Below are 6,350 nucleotides of genomic sequence, written 5' to 3'. Positions count from 1 at the left end.
TCTGTCTCCTCTCTCTCAGTCAGGGCTCAGAGGGCAGGATGAGGATAAGTGGGCTTTTTTTAACCTGAAATATATTATGATCATTTTAATCAGTGAGGAGTGTAGAGGCATACAAATCAGGATCTCAGCCAGAACGGTTATGAGCTCTGAAATGCATTAGAAATAAATCCGATTTTGGGAAAAGGGAGGTAGGAGGGTGTGTGTGTTTGTGTGTTTATTTGTGCATGTGTGTGTTTTTATTCATTTAGAGTCACAGTGGTCAGTTATTCTGCAACTTTGGACTCTGTTTAGACAACATTCCAATTTGCTCTGTTTTTTTGTTGATTCTTTCCCTTGTGTAAAATAGTTATCTTTCTGCTTTCTTATGATTTGGTTGTGTCTATGTGTGTTTCTGTCCTAGGTCTCTGTTGGGTCTGTTTGTGTTTGTGAACTAACCCCTACAAACAGCTGGCTGAGGAGACTCTTCTCTAGGTTCATCTCTCTGTAGGTGAGGGCTTTTTGGTGGAATGTTTGAGAATTTAAATCAAATCAAATTGTATTTGTCACATGTGCCGAACACAACCTTCCCGTGAAATGCCAGAACGGTTACTTACAAGCCCTTAACCAACAGGTGTAGACCTTCCTGTGAAATGCAACTTACAAGCCCTAAACCAACAGGTGTAGACCGTCCCGTGAAATGCAACTTACAAGCCCTTAACCAACAGGTGTAGACCTTCCCGTGAAATGCAACTTACAAGCCCTTAACCAACAGGTGTAGACCTTCCCGTGAAATGCAACTTACAAGCCCTAAACCAACAGGTGTAGACCTTCCCGTGAAATGCAACTTACAAGCCCTAAACCAACAGGTGTAGACCTTCCCGTGAAATGCCAGAACGGTTACTTACAAGCCCTTAACCAACAGGTGTAGACCATCCTGTGAAATGCCAGAACGGTTACTTACAAGCCCTAAACCAACAGGTGTAGACCTTCCCGTGAAATGCAACTTACAAGCCCTTAACCAACAGGTGTAGACCGTCCCGTGAAATGCAACTTACAAGCCCTTAACCAACAGGTGTAGACCTTCCCGTGAAATGCCATAACGGTTACTTACAAGCCCTTAACCAACAGGTGTAGACCTTCCCGTGAAATGCCAGAACGGTTACTTACAAGCCCTTAACCAACAGGTGTAGACCTTCCCGTGAAATGCCAGAACGGTTACTTACAAGCCCTAAACCAACAGGTGTAGACCTTCCCGTGAAATGCAACTTACAAGCCCTTAACCAACAGGTGTAGACCTTCCCGTGAAATGCAACTTACAAGCCCTAAACCAACAGGTGTAGACCTTCCCGTGAAATGCAACTTACAAGCCCTTAACCAACAGGTGTAGACCTTCCCGTGAAATGCCAGAACGGTTACTTACAAGCCCTTAACCAACAGGTGTAGACCTTCCTGTGAAATGCAACTTACAAGCCCTTAACCAACAGGTGTAGACCTTCCCGTGAAATGCCAGAACGGTTACTTACAAGCCCTTAACCAACAGGTGTAGACCAACCCGTGAAATGCAACTTACAAGCCCTAAACCAACAGGTGTAGACCTTCCTGTGAAATGCAACTTACAAGCCCTTAACCAACAGGTGTAGACCTTCCCGTGAAATGCCAGAACGGTTACTTACAAGCCCTTAACCAACAGGTGTATACCTTCCCGTGAAATGCCAGAACGGTTACTTACAAGCCCTTAACCAACAGGTGTAGACCTTCCTGTGAAATGCAACTTACCAGCCCTTCACCAACAGGTGTAGACCATCCCGTGAAATGCCAGAATGGTTACTTACAAGCCCTTAACCAACAGGTGTAGACCTTCCTGTGAAATGCAACTTACCAGCCCTTCACCAACAGGTGTAGACCATCCCGTGAAATGCCAGAACGGTTACTTACAAGCCCTTAACCAACAGGTGTAGACCGTCCCGTGAAATGCAACTTACAAGCCCTAAACCAACAGGTGTAGACCTTCCCGTGAAATGCAACTTACAAGCCCTAAACCAACAGGTGTAGACCATCCCGTGAAATGCAACTTACAAGCCCTAAACCAACAGGTGTAGACCATCCCGTGAAATGCAACTTACAAGCCCTAAACCAACAGGTGTAGACCATCCCGTGAAATGCAACTTACAAGCCCTAAACCAACAGGTGTAGACCATCCCGTGAAATGCAACTTACAAGCCCTAAACCAACAGGTGTAGACCATCCCGTGAAATGCAACTTACAAGCCCTAAACCAACAGGTGTAGACCTTCCCGTGAAATGCAACTTACAAGCCCTAAACCAACAGGTGTAGACCTTCCCGTGAAATGCAACTTACAAGCCCTAAACCAACAGGTGTAGACCATCCCGTGAAATGCAACTTACAAGCCCTTAACCAACAGGTGTAGACCTTCCCGTGAAATGCAACTTACAAGCCCTAAACCAACAGGTGTAGACCATCCCGTGAAATGCAACTTACAAGCCCTTAACCAACAGGTGTAGACCATCCCGTGAAATGCAACTTACAAGCCCTTAACCAACAACAGCTCAGTAAATAGAGTTAAGACAATATTTACTAAAATAAAATAAAGTAAAAAACGTTTAAAATTAAATTAAAATAACACAATAAAATAACGATAATGAGGCTGTATAGAGGGGGTACCGGTGAGGCTGTATAGAGGGGGTACCGGTGAGGCTGTATAGAGGGGGTACCGGTGAGGCTGTATAGAGGGGGTACCGGTGTCGAGTCAATATGTGGGGGTACAGGTTAGTTAAGGTCATTTCTACATGTAGACAGGGGTAAAGTTACTATGCATAGATAATAAACAGTGAGTAGCAGCAGTGTGGGGGGGGACAATGTATATAGTCCAGCCTTTGAATTACCTGCTCAGGAGTCTAATGGTTTGGGGGAAGAAACTGTTCAGGGGTCTAATGGTTTGGGGGAAGAAACTGTTCAGGGGTCGTATGGTTTGGGGGAAGAAACTGTTCAGGGGTCGTATGGTTTGGGGGAAGAAACTGTTCAGGAGTATAATGGTTTGGGGGAAGAAACTGTTCAGGAGTCTAATGGTTTGGGGGAAGAAACTGTTCAGGAGTATAATGGTTTGGGGAAGAAACTGTTCAGGAGTATAATGGTTTGGGGGAAGAAACTGTTCAGGAGTATAATGGTTTGGGGGAAGAAACTGTTCAGGAGTATAATGGTTTGGGGGAAGAAACTGTTCAGGAGTATAATGGTTTGGGGGAAGAAACTGTTCAGGATTCTAATGGTTTGGGGAAAGAAACTGTTCAGGAGTCTAATGGTTTGGGGGAAGAAACTGTTCAAGAGTATAATGGTTTGGGGGAAGAAACTGTTCAGGATTCTAATGGTTTGGGGAAAGAAACTGTTCAGGAGTCTAATGGTTTGGGGGAAGAAACTGTTCAGGGGTCGTATGGTTTGGGGGAAGAAACTGTTCAGGATTCTAATGGTTTGGGGGAAGAAACTGCTCAGGGGTCGTATGGTTTGGGGGAAGAAACTGTTCAGGATTCTAATGGTTTGGGGGAAGAAACTGCTCAGGGGTCGTATGGTTTGGGGGAAGAAACTGTTCAGGGGTCGTATGGTTTGGGGATAGGAACTGCTTAGCCTCTTGGTCATAGACTTGGCTCTCCGGTACCACTTGACGTGCGGTAGCAGAGAGAACAGTCTATGACTTGGGTGACTGGAGTCTACCTGGTATATAGGTCCTGGATGGTAAGAAGCTTGGCCCCAGTGATGTACTAAAGCTGTGTAGCATCTTGCGGTCGGATGCCAAGCAGTTGTGTTGGTGCAGTTGAGGGAGATGTCCTTTAGGGTCCTGGCGAAAGTATCTCTCTCTCAAAGGCTTTATTGGCATGGGAAACATATGTTAACATTGCCAAAGCAAGTGAAGTAAACATTTTATAAACAATAAGAATGAACAGTCAACATTACACTCACAGAAGTTCTAAAATAATAAAGACATTTCAAATGTCATATTACATACAAATAAAGTACAAAAGGGAAAATAAATCAACATAAATATGGGTTGTATTTACAATGGTGTTTGTTCTTCACTGGTTGCCCTTTTCTTCTGGCAACAGGTCACACATCTTGCTCCTGTGATGGCACACTGTGGAATTTCACCCAGTAGATATGGGAGTTTATCAGAATTGGGTTTGTTTTCGCATTCTTTGTGAGTGTCATGCCCTGACCTTAGAGAGCCTTTTAATGTCTCTATTTGGTTTGGTCAGGGTGTGATTTGGGGCATTCTATGTTTTGTTGTTCTATGATTTTTTATTTCTATGTTTTGGCCGGGTATACATTTACATTTACATTACATTTAAGTCATTTAGCAGACGCTCTTATCCAGAGCGACTTACAAATTGGTGCGTTCACCTTAAGACATCCAGTGGAACAGCCACTTTACAATAGTGCATCTAAATCTTTTAAGGGGGTGAGAAGGATTACTTTATCCTATCCTAGGTATTCCTGAAAGAGGTGGGGTTTCAGGTGTCTCCGGAAGGTGGTGATTGACTCCGCTGTCCTGGCGTCGTGAGGGAGTTTGTTCCACCATTAGGGGGCCAGAGCAGCGAACAGTTTTGACTGGGCTGCGCGGGAACTGTACTTCCTCAGTGGTAGGGAGGCGAGCAGGCCAGAGGTGGATGAACGCAGTGCCCTTGTTTGGGTGTAGGGCCTGATCAGAGCCTGGAGGTACTGAGGTGCCGTTCCCCTCACAGCTCCGTAGGCAAGCACCATGGTCTTGTAGCGGATGCGAGCTTCAACTGGAAGCCAGTGGAGAGAGCGGAGGAGCGGGGTGACGTGAGAGAACTTGGGAAGGTTGAACACCAGACGGGCTGCGGCGTTCTGGATGAGTTGTAGGGGTTTAATGGCACAGGCAGGGAGCCCAGCCAACAGCGAGTTGCAGTAATCCAGACGGGAGATGACAAGTGCCTGGATTAGGACCTGCGCCGCTTCCTGTGTGAGGCAGGGTCGTACTCTGCGGATGTTGTAGAGCATGAACCTACAGGAACGGGCCACCGCCTTGATGTTAGTTGAGAACGACAGGGTGTTGTCCAGGATCACGCCAAGGTTCTTAGCGCTCTGGGACGAGGACACAATGGAGTTGTCAACCGTGATGGCGAGATCATGGAACGGGCAGTCCTTCCCCGGGAGGAAGAGCAGCTCCGTCTTGCCGAGGTTCAGCTTGAGGTGGTGATCCGTCATCCACACTGATATGTCTGCCAGACATGCAGAGATGCGATTCGCCACCTGGTCATCAGAAGGGGGAAAGGAGAAGATTAATTGTGTGTCGTCTGCATAGCAATGATAGGAGAGACCATGTGAGGTTTTGACAGAGTCAAGTGACTTGGTGTATAGCGAGAATAGGAGAGGGCCTAGAACAGAGCCCTGGGGGACGCCAGTGGTGAGAGTGCGTGGTGAGGAGACCGATTCTCGCCACGCCACCTGGTAGGAGCGACCTGTCAGGTAGGACGCAATCCAAGCGTGGGCCGCGCCGGAGATGCCCAACTCGGAGAGGGTGGAGAGGAGGATCTGATGGTTCACAGTATCGAAGGCAGCCGATAGGTCTAAAAGGATGAGAGCAGAGGAGAGAGAGTTAGCTTTAGCAGTGCGGAGCGCCTCCGTGATACAGAGAAGAGCAGTCTCAGTTGAATGACTAGTCTTGAAACCTGACTGATTTGGATCAAGAAGGTCATTCTGAGAGAGATAGCGGGAGAGCTGGCCAAGGACGGCACGTTCAAGAGTTTTGGAGAGAAAAGAAAGAAGGGATACTGGTCTGTAGTTGTTGACATCGGAGGGATCGAGTGTAGGTTTTTTCAGAAGGGGTGCAACTCTCGCTCTCTTGAAGACGGAAGGGACGTAGCCAGCGGTCAGGGATGAGTTGATGAGCGAGGTGAGGTAAGGGAGAAGGTCTCCGGAAATGGTCTGGAGAAGAGAGGAGGGGATAGGGTCAAGCGAGCAGGTTGTTGGGCGGCCGGCCGTCACAAGACGCGAGATTTCATCTGGAGAGAGAGGGAGAAAGAGGTCAGAGCACAGGGTAGGGCAGTGTGAGCAGAACCAGCGGTGTCGTTTGACTTAGCAAACGAGGATCGGATGTCGTCGACCTTCTTTTCAAAATGGTTGACGAAGTCATCTGCAGAGAGGGAGGAGGGGGGAGGGGGAGGAGGATTCAGGAGGGAGGAGAAGGTGGCAAAGAGCTTCCTAGGGTTAGAGGCATATGCTTGGAATTTAGAGTGGTAGAAAGTGGCTTTAGCAGCAGAGACAGAAGAGGAAAATGTAGAGAGGAGGGAGTGAAAGGATGCCAGGTCCGCAGGGAGGCGAGTTTTCCTCCATTTCCGCTC

Source organism: Oncorhynchus nerka, linkage group LG4 (assembly GCF_034236695.1).
Source record: "Oncorhynchus nerka isolate Pitt River linkage group LG4, Oner_Uvic_2.0, whole genome shotgun sequence".
Lineage (NCBI taxonomy): Eukaryota > Metazoa > Chordata > Actinopteri > Salmoniformes > Salmonidae > Oncorhynchus > Oncorhynchus nerka.
This window is presented reverse-complemented; position numbering follows the sequence as displayed.